The sequence below is a fragment of the Pan paniscus genome, chromosome 11, assembly GCF_029289425.2.
Source record: "Pan paniscus chromosome 11, NHGRI_mPanPan1-v2.0_pri, whole genome shotgun sequence".
In the NCBI taxonomy this organism is placed as follows: Eukaryota; Metazoa; Chordata; class Mammalia; order Primates; family Hominidae; genus Pan; species Pan paniscus.
In genome coordinates this window covers 57,414,784-57,434,521 of record NC_073260.2, presented here as the reverse complement: position 1 = coordinate 57,434,521, position 19,738 = coordinate 57,414,784, and the positions used below count along the sequence as shown (strand labels likewise).

Below are 19,738 nucleotides of genomic sequence, written 5' to 3'. Positions count from 1 at the left end.
TTTTTTTTTTTTCACTTGATCTATCTTGGAACTTCCTTGCCCCAGCTAGATTTTTATCTCCTTAGGAACTATGGAAAGAAGGCATATCTGAAAATACTTCTTTAAAGTTCTCTGATACCTTCTGTTTGTTAATATGATAATGTTGTACATAAATAGCTATAAAATATACTGTTAAACTTAAAAGATCTGGGAAAGAGCTTTTGAACACCCCCAACCTTCAACACACACATGCACACCCACACGTACATACAATACCAGATACAAAGAAGGTGCTAACTCAATATTTATTAAACTTATTAAAGGGCTTCTCTTAGAATCTCAGAGGAAAGCAAATGCTGTGAAGCCGGGCTGCCTAGAAGTACCTTTATTTGAAATCTTTAACAAGATCTTAAAAGAGTAATGACACTACTGTGTCTAATGAAAAATGAGTATTTGATTCTAACATATTCAACATAAGAATTTCATCATATATATTTGATCTGCAATATAAATGAGAGTTTGTATATCTTATTCATTCATTTATTGTTTTATTTATTCAACCATTGTTGAGTGCCCACAATGTGCCAGCCATGCATCTAGGCATGTGGCCAGCATGGTCAATAACAACATGTGCCTGCCCTCATGGGGCTTACAGTCTATAGGAAAGACAGTCAATCAAACAAGTGGTTTATAATGAAGTATGATGAATGTTGTCACAGGACACACTAGATACATTAGGAGCACATAGCAGAGTAACAGAATTATGTGGGGCAGAAAGATGACAAGGGTCACACATGGGGCTGGAGGCCTTAGACCTTGGAGGTCCTATCCAAAGCAAGGCTGATTAAAAAGCTGCCCCAAACTGCACTGACCATTGGAAGGTAAGGCCTGCATGGAGGAGGTGCTGCTGTGGTCTGGCCAATGCCAACAGGCAGGTCACTTCCTTGGCCTTTGGGAAAGGATGGCGATGATGGAGAAGGTCAAGAAGATCACACCAGCCGTGCCTCTGATCACCATGCCCAGGACGCTGCCATGCACCTGCATGGCCTGACAGCGCTCCCATTTAGAAGAAAGCATGTCCAGAGATGCACCTGAGGGAAAAGGACATGAAGAGAGTGTGGGAACTCCCAGGCCTCAGGTGCCTCCTAGCAACACTCATCTCCACAGCAATAAAAATGGCAAACGCTCACAGAGCGGGTCCACGTGGTGCCTGGTCCCATTTCAAGTGCTGTATACGGACCAACTAATTTAATCCTGCAACAACTTTTGAGGTGGAGGCTATTACTTGGCCATTCTCATCATCTTCATCTTACAGGAAGGTTAAATAATTTGCTCAAGGTCCCATTGTTAGTAAGCATTTCACACTTGAAATCTAATCCCAAGAGGTATGCCTCCAGATCCAGGCTTCTCAGCCACCTAGGATTCAGGAGGACGGTCTGAGACACTTAAAGGAATACATTGCCTGACACTGGCTAAGAATACAAGCTACAAAGGAAATTCCCCAGATACAGTCTGACTTAGAGCATCAGTGGTAGCTTGAAAACGTCTAAATAATATGAAATAAAATGTTACTGTAAGGTTAGTGTGTACTGTCACTATCTCACAAGGTTGCCCTGAAGTTCACCTGAGATAATGAGGACATTGTACCTATCAAGGTATTTGACACAGAGTAAGCACATAATGGCCAGCCCTTAGTTTTGTTTCTTAATGTTATCTGGTATAAAGACGAATTAATCTCATAACCAAGGCATATAACTTGTAGTGTCTCATCCATACCTTTGTAAAAATTCCAGCCTTTGTTTCAAACATTCCCACTAGAAGGTCTACTCAGCAGAATTCTACAAGGCAGAGTGAAACAATCAGAAGTCAGCATTTTCTGGCTGGGCATGGTGGCACACGCCTGTAATCCCAGCACATTGGGAGGCCAGGTGGATCACCTGAGGTCAGGAGTTTGAGACCAGCCTGGCCAAAATGGCGAAACCAGCCTGGCCAACATGGTCTCATCTCTATTAAAAATAACAACAACAACAACAAAAATAGCCAGACATGGTGGTGGGCACCTGTAATCCCAGCTACTCGGGAGGCTGAGGCAGGAGAATTGCTTGAACCCAGGAGGTCGAAGTTGCAGTGAGCTGAAATTGTGCCATTGCACTCCAGCCTGGGTGACAAGAGCAAAACTGTGTCTCAAAAAAAAAAAAAAGAAAAAGAAGAAGTCAGCATTTTCTTTTACTAATCCTGAATGATTTTACCTTCCAAGTCCTCATCTCTATCCTGAGAATTGACTTCTTAGAAATCAGTGAGTAATAGCAAGTTTATTTCATTTTTTTTCTGACCCAGTCCCCTCCAAACACAACTTCGTAATATCCCCTACTGTTATCTTAGAAAAACTTATTCTGCCAACTCTCAGCTGCAGGTTTCTAGGAGAGGAATAGTTTGGCTGAGTAGAGGCTGACATACAAGTGGCAACCCTGGCCTCCCTTAGCCTGGGAAGGATGAAGCGTGTTGGGGGCACACAATGGAATCTGGCATCTAAGGACCTGTCAGGCAAAGATATGAAGACCCATGGCTTTGGAGCCCAGAAACAGATGGGCCTTCCCCAGTAAAAGGAGCCAGAGGGCTTCTTGGAAGAGTGATTGATTCTATGGGTGGGGCAGGAAATATAAAAGATGAGCCTAGAGCATGCTATGGTGCCAGAAAGTAACATTGTGTTCATAAAATCTGATGTTGAAAGATCACAGGAGCCAACCTGGAAGAGCTCCCAAAGGCCAAAGCTGGGACACTAGAAGCAACAAAATAAATTATGAAATCATTGCAACAGAGCCCACTGAATAAAATAAATGTTTATGATTCCTTTGTGATATACATAAACAATCGCATAAACAAATTAACGGGGTGAAGGGGCCATTCTTCTTTACAGAAGAATTATAATTAATGAATGTGAAGGACATAGGAAATCAACATTAGAAGATCCCAGTGGTGAGTATTGCAGCAGGTTGTATCAATAGATGCTGAAATTAGCATGTGAGGATTTGAGGAAAAGCAGGATGTCTCAATGGTCTTGAACTATCTCTCCCAAGATATGTATCAATTACAGAGGGAGAAATGGTAACTCTTCAGTGGAGAGGCCTGGTGGACATGCTGTTGGCCAGATGATGAAGGTTGACATCACCAGTAATGACATGTATCAGCATCATGTACCTGCTCACATGATGCAACAAGAAGGCACAGCACATATTTACTAATCTTGCCACAAATGTGAAACTTCAATTTAATTATGAGAGAACAAGATGAACCAAAAAAAATCCCTAACCAGTAATCTTCAAAAGTGTCAAGGTAATGAAAGACAAGAAAGAACTGAGGAATTGTCCCAGATTGGAGGGGATTAGGAGACAGGAGACATAAAAACTAAATGTAACGTGAGATCCGGAATTGGATTCTGAAATAGAAAAAGAACATTAGTGGGAAAACTGGGAAGAGCCGAATAAGGCCTGTAATTTATTTACTAGCATTCTACCAATGTTCATTTCTTGGCTATGCTAATTGTACTACGGTTTGTGTAATATGCCAACATTACGGAAAGCAGGGTGAATGGTATAGAGAAAGCCTCTGTAGTATTTTCGCAAGGTATCTGTAAGTCTAAAATTATTTCAAAGCAAAAGCTACAAAAAGAAAAAAAAAGGAGACTAAAAAGAACTCAGAAGAAATGTAAATTTTTGAGGTAGGCAGAATAGCTCCTACATCTGCTACTGTTCAAATGGAACTGTTGCTTCTGTCATCACATACCTCCTTTTGTGAAACAGTTTTTAGGGTTTTATGCAAGCAAACATTATAAAAAGAACTATTAAAGTTCTTTTTAAATATTTAAATTTCAATATAGCAAGCTGTACTGCTTTTTAATATTTAAACATTAAATATAGCAAACTGTGCTGCCAGACAGACCCAGATGCAAGTCCTAGCTTCAGCATTTTCCATCTGGGTACATTTTAGATAAATTACTTAACCTTTCTAAGCCTCAACTTCTTGATACACCAAATGGGGATAAGGAGAGCCCTTATGTCACAGGTGGCAGTGAGAATGAATTTAGATCATGCGTGTAAGATGCTCAGGAGACCACATGATGCATAACAAGGGGTCAGAAATATCAGGTATTCTTACTACTATTATTGAAAACATAACTTTAATAATAGTGCAGTGTAAATGACAGACTGTATAACTAATAATCATTAGGAGCTAATAATAACATCTGTGTAGTCAGCAAAGATTTAAGCTTGGTCTTGAGACCCACTGTCATGGAGTAGAAAGTCCCTAGGCTAGAAGCCATCTTGGATGTTGTTAGAGTTAGAAATTCCAACAACATCCAACATGCTGTTGACAATACCCCAGAGGAGGAAAAGGGGTGAAAGTAAGAGACAAGGAGACCTGGGACGCCTCTGTCCTGGCAGCGTAAGCCCATGAATCCAGGGCACACCTTTGTAGAGTCAAGGAAAACCGCATCCAGTTGACCATCTGAGGTAGTCTTCGCCCTACTCTGCAAACAGCAGCCTTTACCAGGCATAAGCATGCACACGGCCCAGGTCTGCTGGCCTGCCTGTCTCCCCAGCCATAGAGCCTACCTGCACCTCGCCACCCACTTCAGGTTCACACAGATGCCATCATTTTGGCAAGGGTTTGGGTCACATGGGTCTCTGAAGTACTGTGGCCAGTTATGGTCCTCCAGGGGGCCTGTGTTCTTCACTGACGGCTTCTGTCAGCTGGGCTGCCCCTGGCTGAGGCTGACAGGTACGGCTTCCTCTAACATGGCCTTTCCTGAACCTTCTTTGGAGACCTGCTGCTCCTGGCCTTGGAGAATGAGGCCTTGGGGGCTCAGTCTTTTGCCTTTAGTGGGAACTTCAGTCTGGCTGAGGTGGGTGATATCTTCAGGAAATAGAGGGTCACGAGGAAGATCCAGGATTAGTAACTGACTACAGTGAACTCCCACTTCTGGTGAAAGTTCCCCAGCCTGCTTCTATCTCTAGTGATATGTCACCCCCAGTGACATGGAAAAGTGGCTTTGAATCCAGCTGATTCCCACGGTACTAGCTAGTTTTATTTTAAAGTAATCCAGTCACATTTTTATTTATTGAATTTGCAAAATGAAGCATAAAGTTAGCATGGATAGACTGATGGAAACTAAATTGAAATCAGTGAACTGTTACCTCTGATAAAATTTTCTAAAAGATGACACTAAAATTTCAGTTTCTTTCAGGGACAGTTAAAATAAAGATGTGAGTCCTTGACCAATTGAAGAAAATGTGGTTCTCCTACAACACATTTTTTTTTAACCTCATCCCCACCCTCCATGTGTGCTTTAAAATCAGGATAAAATCAGTAGAGTGCCAAGAGCATAGGATTATTTACTCAGGAAGACCAAGAAAAGTACCTTCAAAGTCCACAAACATGATGAGGTCATCATTTTTCAGGAAACTCCTCCTTTTCAGCATTTGGTGGGAGATGAAACCACTCCAGCCAAAGTCAATGGTTCTAAAACAATTACAGTCAGCATGATAGGTTCCCACCCTGGACGGCCTGTCCCAGATGACAGTGTCATTTGTCGCTGCAAAATTGTAGGTAACATAAAATCACATTACTTCTTTAGACTTCACTTTCCAGTTTGTCTTTTATGAGGATACAGGGCTTTGTGAATCAGAAAAAAATAAAAAAATAAAAATAAAAATAAAAATAAAAAAAGTGTTGGAAAAAAATTAAGCTATTTACTCTTTCCAGGAGAATTGCAATTCAGAATTGAAAGATGGGAGAGGCAGAGAATCACAGCTCTGAGTGATCAGTTGTCTGCTACTGCGTGACTTTTTTAATGAAAAGAGAGGGACAGCTATGGCTTCTTTCTTCTGAGGCTTAGGTCTTCTCTTTTGAAAAAAAAAAATAGTGCCAGGTGTGGTGGCTCATGTCTGTAATCCTAGCACTTTGGAAGGCTGAGGCAAGTTGATTGCCTGAGCTCAGGAGTTCAAGACCAGCCTGGGCAACAGGGTGAAACCCCGTCTCTACTCGGGAGTCTGAAATAGGAGAATTGCTTGAACCTGGGAGGTGGAGGTTGCAGTGAGCCAAGATTGCGCCATTACATTCCAGCCTGGGTGACAGAGCGAGACTCCATCTCAAAAAAAAAAAATAGTTTTCCCATTTCTTTACTGATGTAAGTTTATTTCATGAACATAGTGATATTGAGTGCTATTTTAGGAGTAAGTACATTAGCTCTGCACAGAGCCTAGCAAGTTCCGAGTATTTGATAAATGATTAGCAGTATCTGTTTCCTCAATCACAATGAGCTCAATGAGGCAGGGATCACCTGATTCACTTGTATTGTAAGTACCTAGCACAGAGTTTGGCACATGGTAAGCCCTCAACAGATGTTTGATGAGTGAATTTAGGAAAGGGAAGGAGGATGTGATGGCACTGAAAATCTTAACTTGAAACTCCAACACGCCTATGTTATCGGTATTCCCAGGCGGACAATGTGAGGAGAACGTTACTCTTTCTTGCACCACAGAATCACATCTGTGGGCCTCTCTGGTTCGAGGGGCAGTTCTTATTTATGCCGACACCACCCACCTGGAGATATGTGCAACTTGGAGGTAGTGAACACCAAACTTGAGGACATCCTGTTCCTGACATCAGGCTCCTGGTCGAAGATGGTAATTATCACCTGTCTGTTTTCTACCGGCCACTCCAGGATAGCATCATTCTCCCCACTGCACACGTGAAAAACAAGTCTCAAATAGCCAGAGCTTTCTCTGCCATGGGGGTATAAAGTTAACCCAAAACCGCATCCCTCTGAATTGTAGAATCGAGGGCTCTGAAGCTTGTCCCCTTCGCTGGTGTTCTCAAGGACCTGGGAGAAATTCTGGACTGTCCAGACCCCTGTGGGGCAGGGGGTTTCTGTCAGAGTGATGTCATCCAGGTAAATTCCCCCAGTTGAGTTCTGAGGGTCGCCTTTTGTGCCCTGGAAAAGTTAGCGAAATTCCTGTTCCTCTTTGAGTACCACATGGGCAATTTTCCAATTATGGTCATCATCTCCTGAGGACAGAGAACAAGGCTGGTGAGAATTGTGGCCAACACTTAATGAGTACTTATTATGAGTGTGGCACAGTGCCATGTGCTTTCCATAAATGATCTCATTAAATCCCCACAGCAGCCCTATAAAATAGGTACTATTATGAACTGGTTAAGTAACTTTTCCAAAGTTACATATTTAATAAGGAAAAATGGTTTTTAAAAATACTATGATTTATTTTAAAATTCACATTCAAATCTTAACCATGAATTTGTTTTCCACTATCACTATAAGAATCCAGGTTCTGAATTTCCTCCTGAGTTGGCTGGTTCAACTGTAACCCCTAATGTTAGCAATGAAAGCCCATTAGGCTGAATCGTATAAAATAGCCATTTTGTAAGCCAAAAGTCAAAAAATAATAACTCCATATGGTCCGACCTGTCACTTGTTGCCAGAGAGGTATAAGGAATGCTGAAGAGCAGATAATAACCTGTAGGACTGACTGGATCTTCCCTACCTGAAACCGACTCCCTCTCCAACATCTAGACTTTTTTCTCTTCCTTATATTATCTGAAAGTTCAGCATGTAGGGCAGTGAAGTAAGCCAAAGAGAGTGCTATTGTCTAGAAATTCACATTCTAATAAAGATTAGGTCTACTTGCTTTTTCTCTGAGCATGAACTAGAAGTGGGACTTTTGAAGTAAGAGCTGAGGAAAGATGGTGAGAAGGCTGTTCTAGAGCATGGGATCCTGGGTTGAACAGAAGAAGCCAGGCAGGAGCTTGGGGGCACTGGAGAGAGGAAACTGAAAGCAGAGCAACTCAGTTCCGCAAAGAGATGCACCTACACTGATATTTTTGCACAGGACATTCCCTAGAGTTGGGCTTGAAGAGGAGAGGAAAAATGCTTCCAAGTGGAAGTCACGTTGGCTAAACTGAGTTCCTACAGATGAGTGTCTTTTTTCCTTCTTCTGTGTCTTTTAACCAGAAATCTACTGACAGAACTATACTTTCCCTGAAACAGAAAAGACCTTTAATCTCCCTTTGTTTTCAGACCATTCTCTCTAAGGACAACTTCAAGGGACAGGTGTACCAATGTTATGTTTCCTAGGGTGGAGCTGATTATGGCCTGTGTGGTTAGGTTACATGGGAACATAGGAGAGAGGTAGAGAAGGCACACGACCACCTCTGTAACATACAAATCTAGGTAGCTGCCATCTCCTGGGGAGAGCACTGCAACCTACTGGAAGACACATGGACATGAAGGATAATAGGTGCCAGAAAATCTAGGAATAGGAACAGAGATACAGCATTTGAACTATTTATCCAGCAGGTTATAGATCACGGGAATTCTGTCAAGAGAATAGGATTCCGTTCCTGCTGATGAGTACCTGCTTTGTTTTTTCTTAATATAGGATGTCCGAATGAGGTTGAGATGGGGGAATTTGGCACTGGGAAGGAGACCCAAGAGGGTCACATAAAGAACACTAAGTGATATTCAACTAACCTTTTTGAAAAGTTTCATTGACAAACCAGTATCAGAACAGACTACTTTAAAAATCCTTTCATAGTGTTCCCAGGGACCGTACACAAGCATACTCTGAATTCAATGAAACACAAAGCACAGCAGTGTAAGAAACTAAATTAATCATGGGATGTTTGCTTGATTTTATGCTTTGAAGTAACACTGAGCTTTAGATGAAAGTGAGTGATAATAGGTCCCATCAATATTATTGGAACTCTAACTCATTTTCTCATTAAATATTTACAATCCTTGGTAACATAACACATCCTCAACTCTCAAAGAGTATCTACCTGTCATCCTTTCATCATATAAACTATGATAAATTTCAACCAGAAAAGTGAAACCCTCAAAACTGTGATTTGTAGAGTTCCCAGGCAGCCCAGAGTGCCTTGGATATAGGCGATTTGGGAACCTGTTCTTACAAGTGACCTCTAAAGAAGGTTTCTCCTTCAAGAGCAGCAGATATATAAAAAATAATTCCTTTCTCTGGACTCATTTCAACTGATAAATGCCAAGGTAGGCAGTTGGATGCTAGGATAATCTGGCCATAAATCATGATTCAGGGTTATAAACAGAGTATATGCTTTATTTTGTTGTGGTGGTGGTTCCTTCATAACTAGGAAAAGGGAGACAAGCTTTCTTACTTTTCAACAAAAAGTTTCTCTATCTATACTCATTTACATGCTGACCTTCTTATATAAATACACAAAGTGACTCTTAGGAACATGTAAGTGATTATAGGAAGTTAACATATACCAATGACTTATTTGCCACCAACTTTATAAGTAGGCTTCTAGTTACTGCAGCATATTAAATAATGGTATCATTTGTTTTTCTGAAACAGATGCAAAACACTGTGGTCAATTTTTTTTTTTTTTAAGATGGTGTCTTGCTCTGTCGCCAGGCTGCAGAGCAGTGATGCAATCTTGGCTCACTGCAACCACATTGCTACCACTGTAGCCGAGCTGTGGTCTCTGATGTCACCACCAGCTGCAGCGAGGTAAGCCACAGAGGCGCAGGCTCTGGCTCCAGCCTCCAGCATGCAGCGGTGTCTCTTCCTTCTCCTCGTCTTCCAGCCCGGCAGGAGAAGCTCCCGCTGCTAGCCTCCCTCCTACCGCTCCGTCACCAACACCACCAACAGGGAGGCAGCGCCCCAGGCTCCAGGCTCCAGGCTCCAGCCGGTGAAAACTAATGGACTCTTCTAGTTCTCTAACCCAGGTACCTAGCAGCTCGGGACACCGACACAGAAGACCCAAAAATGACGCACCACTTCCTCAGCATGCTTTATATACTGAAGTTACAGATCCTGGACTACATGTTCTGATTGGATGAGAGAAAAACCTCTAGGCCTACTCTGATTGGACTTTATTTTCATGCTGTGATTGGTTATCTTAAGACTTGCTCTCATGCAATCAGAACATGAAGTCTAGGAACCGGCATGCGCATAACCTCCGTATATAAATGATGCTGAAGACCCGTTACGGTTTTTTTTTTTTTAGGGTTCGGTGTTTTACTGTTGAGCTGCTCAGTGCCCAGCTTAGAGGACCAGGAAAAGGAGTCACTGGCCGTATGCTGGAGGCTTGAGACACGGCACAGCGGCGCAGCTCGCCTCGCTATGGTTGGTGGTGGCAGTGGAGATTGCGATTGCTGGAGGGGTAGGAAGAGGAAAATAGTTTTGGGATAGATAGAGAGGTGGGTAAAGAGTTTGGTGATTGCCAAAGGGAAAAAAGGATAGCGAGGAGGAGAAGGCATTGCAAAAAGACGATGGGGAAAAGATGGTGGGGAAAAAAGGTTTTGGGTAGATGGAGGTGGAAAGACAGGTTGTGGAGCGGGAGTGAGGGAAGGTTTTGCAGAAAGACGGTGGATAGAAAGTTTATGGGTGGATGAAGGGGGAAAAGATGGTGGCAATTGGGGAGAGGAGAGAGTGGTGAGGTGGGGGAAATGGGCGCGCAGTAGGGAGAGAGGGTTTTGTGAAAAGACAGTGGGGAGAGAAGTTTTTGGGTAGATAGAGGAGCAGAAGAAGATAGCAAGTGGGAGAAGGAAAAAGAGGGTAACTAGCGGGAGGAAGACAAGGTTTTGCGAAAAAACAGTGGCAGAAAAGAAAGATGGTGGAGAAAAGATGGTAGGTAAAAAGTGTTTGGGTAGATGGAGGAGGGAAAGAGGGTGACAAGGAGGAGAAAAGAGGGTGGCGAGAAGGGAGCAGGGAAAGAAGGTTGGGAAAAAGACGGGAAAATAGTTTGGGATAGATGCAGGGCAAAAAAAAAAGGGTGGCAAGCAGGATAGGGGAGAGAAGAGGACGAGTGGGAAGAGGGGGCAGACTTTGTGAAAAGATGGGGAAATTTTGGGGGGTGAGCAGGAGTGGGGAGAAGGCTTTGAGAAAAGATGGTGGGGAAATGCTTTTGGGTAGATGGAGAAGGGAAAGAGTGGCAAGGAGGAGCAGGAGGAAAGACAATGAGGAAAGCAGTTTTTGGGTAGATAAAGGGGGAAAAGAGGGTGGTGAGCAGCAGGAGTGGGGAAAAGGCTTTGGGAAAAGACGGGGGGAAAATGTTTTTGCTTAGATGAAGGAGGAAAAGGGCATGATGACAGCAGGAGGGGGAAAAAAGAGGGTGGCCAGGGAGAAGGGGGAAAATACGGTGGGAAAAAACGGGAGAAAGTGTTTGGGTAGATGGTTGGGGAAAAGCGTGGTGAGCGGGAGAATAGAGAAGGCTTTGCGAAATGACGCGGGGGGGGGGGCGGGGAGAAAACGAAATGATGGTGGGGAGAAAACGGTGAAAAAGTTTGGGGGTAGATGGAGGAAGAGAAAGGGTGGTGAGAAGGAGAGGGCGAAATGCGGTCGGGAAAAGAAGGTGGGGAAATGGTGGGGGATAAAAGTTTTGGGTAGATTTTTAAAAATAAGATTATTTGTATTTTCACTTTTGAGTAGTTTGAGTTCTTTAGATATTTTGTGTATTAACCTCTTGCCTGATGCATAGTTTGCAAAGACTTTCTTCCATTCTCGGGTTGTGTCTTCATTATACTGATTGCTTCCTCTGCTTTGGAAAAGGTTTTAAGTTTAATGTAATTACATCTTTGCTTTTGTTGCTTGTGCTTTTGATGTCTCTTTGAAAATTCCTTGTCCTAACCAATTTCATGAAGCATTTATCCTATGTTTTCTTCTCTGGTAGTTTCATAGTTTCAGGTCCTGTATTTAAATCTTTATTTTGAGTAGATTTTTGTATATGGTAAGGTAATGGCCTAGATGTATTCTTGTACATGTGGGTGTTGGGTTTTCCTAGTACAGTTTATTGAAGAGATTGTCTTTCCCGAAGGTGTGTTCTTGGGGCCTTTGTTAAAAATGAATTGACCGTAAACGCGTGAATTTATTTATGATTTCTCTATTCTGTTTCACTTGTCTATGTCTGTCTGTCTCATTCGTTCATCTCTCTTGTCTCTCCCCCGCCCCTTTTATTGATAGTACCATACTGTTTTGATAGTACCATCCTTACTATAAATTTGTAGTATATTTTGAAATCAGGTAGTGTGATGCCTCCAGCTTTTCTTTTTATTCCAGATTCTTTTGTCTATCTGAGGTATTTTGAACTTCCATGTGAATTTTAAGATTTTTTCTATTTCAATGAAGAATGTCTTGTAATTGAACATGGATTGCATTGATTCTGTAGATCACATTGGGTGATACACATTTTAACATTCTTCTAGTGCATAGAGATGGGATATCTTTCCATTTACTTGTGTCTGCTTTAGTATCTTTCATCTATGTTTTATGAAGTTTTCATTTTGGGATTTCTTGCCTTTTTGGTTAAGTTTATTCCTAGATATCATTTTTTTTTTGGTAATGAAATAGCTTTCTTGATTTCTTTCTTAGATATTTCACTATTGGTGCATGGGTGTAGTATTCATTTTTATATTTTGATACTGTATCTTGGAACTTGACTAATTTATTATTTCTAGTAGGTTTTTTGTGGAATCTTTAGGGTTCTCTCTATATATGTTCATGTCACCTGGAAACAGACAATTTGACTCCTTTTTTCCAATTTGGATGCCTTTTATTGCATTCTCCTAATTGCTCTAGCGAGGACTTCCAGTATTATGATGAACAAAAGTGGTGTAAAAGTAGCCACACTTGTTACAGATCTTAGAGGAGAAGAGCTTTTAACTTTTCCTTATTGATTATGTTAGCTGTGGGTTTGTCATATATGGCCTTTATTGCACTGAGATATGTTCCTTCTGTACTCATGTTGTTGAGTTTTTCTCATGAAGGAATGTTGACTTTTAATTTTTTCAGCGTCTGCTGAAATGATTATATGGTTTTTGTTCTTGATTTGCTGAATGTGATGTTGCATATTTATTTATTTGTGTTTATTGAATCATCCTCATATTCCTGGGATGAATGAAATCCACTTGATCATGGCAGATGATCTTTTTATTGCGTTGTCAAATGCAATTTTCAAGTATTTTGCTGAGGATTTCTTACACCTCTGTTCATCAGGGATATTTGCCAGTGGTTTCCTTTTTGTGTTGTGTTCTGGTCTGGTTTTTGTACCAGGGTCATGCTGTCCTCATAGAACAAGTTTCGAAGCCTTTCTTCCTCTTCATTTTATGGGGAATATTTTGAGTAAAATAGATATTAGCTCTTTTAAAAATGTTTGGTAATTCAGCAGGAAAACCATGATTCTTGTGTTTTTCTTTGCCAGGAGACTTTTTATGACTGCTTTAATTGCATTACTCATTATTGGTCTGTTCAGGTTTTTTATTTTTATTTTTTATCATTCTATCTTGGGAATTCGTTGTGTGTCTAGAAATGTATTCACTTCCAGATTTTTCAATTTGTTTGTGATGTTTTTAGTAATCTCTTAATGCTTCGTATTTCTGGGTTACCAGTTGTAATGCCTTCTTTATGACTTTGTTTTCTTTTTCTTATCTAACTTCATCTAGTTAAAACTCGTCAATTTTGATTTTTTTTTAAAAACACCCCAGCTTTTGTTTCATTGACTTTTTGTATTTTTTGTTTCTATTTTTAAAATTTCTTCTCTAATCTTTATGGTATTTTTTCTGCGAATTCTAGCATTTGATTGTTCTTGTTTTTCTCATTACTGGAGGTGTACTGTCAGGCTATTTGAGATCTTCCTACTTTTCTGATGCAGGCATTTATAGCTATACAGTTTTCCTCTTAGAATTGCCTTTGGTGCATCCCACAGGATTTGTTATGTTGTGTTTCTATTCTTACTTGTTTGAATAAATATTTAATTTCCCTTGTATTTTCTTCATTTCTTTTATTGGTTGTTCATGAGCGTGTATTTTAATTTCCATGTATTTGTACAGTTTTTAAAGTTCTATCTGTTACTGATTTCTAATACTATTCGACTGTGGTCACAAAAGATACTTGATATGAATTCAGTTTTTAAAAATGTGTTGGGTGACCGAGGCGGGATCACGAGGTCAGGAGATTGAGACCATCCTGGCTAACACGGTGAAACTCCGTCTCTACTAAAAATACAAAAAATTAGCCAGGCGTGGTGGCGGGCTCCTCCGGAGGCTGAAGCAGGAGAATGGCGTTAACCCAGGAGGCGGAGCTTGCAGTGAGCCGAGATAGTGCCACTGCACTCCAGCCTGGGAGACAGAGAGAGACTCCACCTCAAAAAAAAAAAAAAAAAAAGTGTTGTGACTTGTTTTTTGGCCTAACACAGTCTGCCCTGTAGAATAATCGATGTGCCACTCAGTAGAATGAGCATTGTGCAGTTGCAGAGTGAAAAGCTGTGTAAATGTCTGTTAGGTCCATTCTGTATAGAGTACAGTTTAACTGATGACGTTTTGTTGCCTGGATGATCTGTCCGTTCGCGATAGTGGGGTGTTGATTAAGGTGGAGTGTTGAGGTACTCTATTATTGTATTGCAGTCCATCTGTCCTTTAAAGCCTGTTAATATTTGCGTCTATATTTAGGTGCTCGAGTGTTGGTTGCATATGCACTTAACGGCTGTTTACTTGTTTCTCATTATATAATTATCTTTATTTTTTCTTTTTTTCAGTTAAAGGCTTTTTTATCTAAGTATAGCTACTCCTGCCTTTTTTGTTTCCATTTGTATGGGATATCTCTTATCATCTCTTGACTTTGTCTGTGTATGTCTTTATAGGTGAACTGAGTTCCTTGTAGGCAGGACATAATTGGGTCTTTTAATCCATTCAACCACTCTGTCTTAATTTAATTTACATTCAAGATTATTATAGATAAAAACATACTACTGCTATTTTTTACTTTTTTGATTGTTTTGCTACTTTTTCTTTTGTTCTTTCTCCCTTCCTCTTTTCTTTCTGATCTCTTTTTACTTCTTGTCTTTCCTCCTTGCCTTTCTTCCTGTCTTTATTTGTAGTGAAGTAATTTTTTCTGGTAGTGTTTTAATTCCTTGCTTTTTATGTTTAGAGTGTCTGTTGATTTTTGTTTTCTGGTTACCATGAGGCTAAACAACATAATTATAACAAGTACTTTAAACCGAAGAAAACTTAACTTTGATTGGTCTCAGCTACTCAGGAGGCTCAGGTGGGAGGTGGGAGGACTGCTTGAGCCTGGGAGGCCGAGGTTGCAGTGAGCTGAAATCGCGCCACTGCACTCTCCAGCCTGGGTGACAGAGTGAGACCATGTCTCACAAAATAAATAAATAAATAAAAATGCAATAGCTTTATAGTGAATTCTGATTGTAAATTTGGAGATGATATATTAAGGTATAAAGAGGAAAGCGAAAATCATAATCTCATTACCCGAGGATAACTACTTCTAATGTTTTGGTACATACGCTTCCTAATTCATAATCCCTTCTCTCTTACACACACACAAATGTACACGTAAAATAGATAGACTTTACACACATATAATTTTATTGTAACATTTTCAGAAACACGGTTTCGTAATTTTTTCTTTAAAAATATTGTAAATAAGTTCTGTGAATAACATATAATAACATACATCTTAGTTTTCAGATTTTGTTTTCTGCTCTTTGGGGTGGCAGGTTCGCTTTTTGCTAAAATGAATCGTCTCAGTATCTTTGATTTTCCTTCTCTCCTCTAAGCTGTTGCTTTTGGAAGGGGCGCCTGGATCTCCCTCCTGTTTACTTGGGGGCAAACACATACTGTCATGGGGTTTTGAAGACACGTTGCCTGTGCCAGATAGCAACACTGATTGTAGTTCTGAAAATATTAGCGTTTTTGTCCTGTGATTAATACTAAGATGTAAATGAAGTGGTTTAGATCATTGTAGCAAATGATCTAGATATAACTCTGTGTGTGTTTTAGATCATTGTAGCCAATGATTTAGATACAACTCTGTGAGTACCTTTTAATTAAGAGCTCAAGATTTCTACACAGTATGTTCATTGTCTGCTTTATCTGTAGAAACGTAAAAGCTGATACTTGGGTGATGTAAGAAAATGGATAGGTTTTACTATCACAAGGAAAAGGTATTATCCATACACTTTTGCCAAGGAGGCATGGGTTACTTAAATTGGCTTCTGGATATTGGAGTTTGGGTATGATAGCCTTACGTTGAATTTTTTGGTTACTGCTTGATAATATTTATTTCAGTAATTGTGTTTAGTAATTGATTGTGTGTGTTAATGAATAGTCCTGTCCTAAAAGCAAAAATGAAGTGGTTGAAGGGAGCATGAATTGTTAACATCTCCTTTAAACAAATAGGCTAGGTTAAAATTTTTTTACAGAGCTTTACAGTATTACATGTGAGTTTATTACACTATTACATGTCAATAAAAATGGCAGCAGAAGCTCTCTTAACTGACTTGCCAGATGGATTAGATCTCTCCATTCACTCAATAAAATGCCCATTTTATTGAGTTTTAATCCATTCAGAATCCATTTAGAAATACTATCTTATTTAACCTGTACCCTGTTTCAGCTAGCAACTGGATTATGAGTATGTGTATTAAATATTTTAGAAGACAGATTCTTTTAAACAAAAATTATCACACAGGCTGTCTTAAACTTTTAAAAAAGAGATCTGATTTTAGATTTGGTTAAAATACTAGCCTACATTAGTATTCTTTCTAGTAAATAAATATTCACATAAATTGTTTTTCCAGAAATTGGCCTTGAATACAGATTTCAGATCGTTGAAAACGGAACCATTTGAAATCTGCATTTCCTTTCCTTTTCCTAATTTATTTCAGTCGCTCAATAGGATTTTCTCATGGAATTAACTTTTCCCTCTCAGCGTAGTTACATAAGCTTGCTGTTGTAATCATGAAAAATAATTACCCATTTCAGCACTTACTAACGTGGACTTTACTTGAAGGGTCTCTGGTTTTAAAGTCAGAGCACATGGCTAGAGGCAGATGAAGAGTACCTCATCATTCATAGCCACTGAGTCTCTATAATTTTTAAATGCCTTTGGAAAGCTAGATCTCATGCTCAAAAGCATGCTTTTGTGTTACGAATCTTTTAGTGAACTACTTACTCAGGTCATAATGCTTTTAAAGCCCTGCTTTTCTTTCCTCAGAATAAACTGAATTACATGTTACCAATAACAATGCCACATCATTTCAAAGGAAACTGAATTAAGTAATCCAAGTCTGGGTTGCTGAAAACTAGATGACACAGGGTAGGCACTGGTTTGGTTACCGTGCAAAGGATCTCTATTAGTCAGCTTGGGCTGCCATAATAAAATACCATAGAACTGGGTGGCTTAATTTTCTCACGGTTCTGGAGGCTAGAAGCTGTAGATCAGGGTGCTGCTGCCTCGGTTCCTGATGACGGCTTTCTTCCTGGCTTATAGGTTGGCTGGCATCTTGTCCTCACATGCCAAAGGGGAGAGTACTGTAGTCTCACCTTGTCTTAAAACGACACCAGTTCTATCAGATGAGAGTCCCACCCCATGACCTCATTTAACTGTTAGTACCTCCTCACAGGCCCTGTCTCCAAATTTAGCTATATTAGGGATTAAAGATTCAACATATAAATTTTGAGAGGGCACAAACATTCAGTCCATAAAAGAAACTAGTTGTTTAATTAACAAGGATTGTTGAGCCCTGATATCTTGTTACATCTGCCTGTGTCCTTCCCCCATTCCCCTCCACTCTCATTTCCTCACAAACACTCAGATAAGGATTTTTTTCAGATACTGTTTTTGTTACTTATCAAACTACGTAGTAACATTATGAATTATAAATGTTATTAGCCATTGAGAAAGTAGCTGTGCACTGACTGACCCCAATTGACTGGGAGGGCTAGATGGTGCCTTCTCTGTGGTGGAAGATAGGTTGGAGAAATGTGGTTGGTAGCAAATGCTGTCTGATTTGAACAGCTTTAAAGAAGGCTGGTTCTAGTTGATTTCAGTTCTCTCCAGATGCCATTTGAATCTAAACCAATTTTCTAGTTCTTATCATTACAGAGTTGTCTTCTGGAACAATTATTTCTTTTTGTTACTTGGTAGCAATATGGATGTAGTTTTCTGAATCATTAAGGCATTTTAACTTATCTTCCATTCTCTTATTTTTTAAGTCCTTTAGGTTGTTTGAGGGACATTCATCAAGGAAACCGGAGAAACTTAAAACGCTCTTCCGCTTCTTTGGAACAGTCACAGAGAAAAGTGAACTCCTTTCATTCTTGCAGTAATTTTTCTTGCTGATGGGAACAGTTCAAGTCAAGTGACATGTGAGGAACATTTTGTGTTTAACGTAAACCTTCCTGTCCCAACCACATTGAAACAGTAATGATGCGACAAGATAACTTCGGTTTTATGCTTGTGTATAAGCATAAATGTGTGCTATAAATGTAGGGGGGCGGGGTTTACATACTCTGAAATCGGACACATATTCTCTGAAATCTGTAATATACATCAAAACATTTTCATGAATAAAAACCAGAGAAAGTATATTGACCAGGAAATAAATTTTGGATGCTCTTTATTTAAAGAAGCATTCACTAGTTTATTTGTATAAGTCAACTAACGCATTGCTTTTCTACCCATTCCTCTCTTTTGTGCCCCCCTAAGCCCTTTGTGGAGTTCTCATAAAACTGTTTTGTACTGAGTTTTATATCCATCTTCCTCTATTAAACCTTAACATTCTTGCTTCCCCAAAACTTGATAGCAGCTGAGGCAGTAATAGTAAATGTCCAACAAATACTGGTAATGACCAGCTGATAATAGAGTGGTATTGCCACTCTTATCTCAGAAGCTGAATGACCGTGGTCAAGTTTCTTGACACCTCTAAGCTTCAGTTTTATCACCTATGAAATAATATAATAATGGTTATTACCTTACAGGGTAGTTATAGATATTAAACAAGGAGATACATGCTTAATAAATGTAAGCTATTATCAATGGGTAGCCTTTCCTACAAGGTGGATGTAAACCAGAACACCTTAAAAGTTTCTTTGTGCTAAGTAGGTAATGTCAACCTGGTCAAGTGAAATGGCTTTTTTTCAGTTCTGGGTTGTAGGATTGTCTTAAAACATGTCTTTGAATAATTTTAAGATCATTTTTCTCATATCCTACTTTTACTCTTGCATTACAGTGTACTTGGCATCTTCCCCCTTGAATGTATTGCTATTGGACATTGTTAAATTTTTAGAATGAAATCAATTATCAGGATTTTGATATTTAAGGGAAAATTATATGCTTCTCTGATATGGAATTATTTATCTCATAGCTTATTGAATTTCAGTTTTGTGCCCTGTACTGAATGAAATATTAAAATGCAGAATCATTTGGACCTATGAGACACAAAATTAAATTAGAATTTGTAATGACTTGTTAAAAAGATGACTATGTAAGGCCAGGCGTGGTGGATCACGAGGTCAGGAGTTCCAGACCAGCTTGGTCAAGATGGTGAAACCCCGTCTCTACTAAAAAAATACAAAAATTAGCCAGGCGCGGTGGCAGGAGCCTGTAATCCCAGCTACTCGGGAGGTTGAGGCACAAGAATCATTTGAACCCGGGAAGTGGAGGTTGCAGTGAGCTGAGATTGTGCCACTGCACTCTAGCCTGGGTGACAGAGCAAGATTATGTCTAAAAAAAAAAAAAAAGACTACTTTTTTTGGCTATTCTAGGTCTAAGTAGAATTATTACTGTCGGTCTTTTTTGTTTTGTTTTTACAGTACTTTGAGTTGCCGTTTTAAGTAGAATTGTTATAACTAAGTAGTACAGAGTTTACTTTTTTGTCCTGGGAGTCAAATCATGTATGTCTTCTCTAA

The 19,738-nt window shown here is 39.8% G+C and overlaps 1 pseudogene; it reads right to left on the bottom strand.

The window, feature by feature from the left end:
- Nucleotides 1–270: 270 nt before the first annotated feature.
- Nucleotides 271–7,566, bottom strand: LOC100984574 (meprin A subunit alpha-like; annotated as a pseudogene).
- Nucleotides 7,567–19,738: the final 12,172 nt, after the last annotated feature.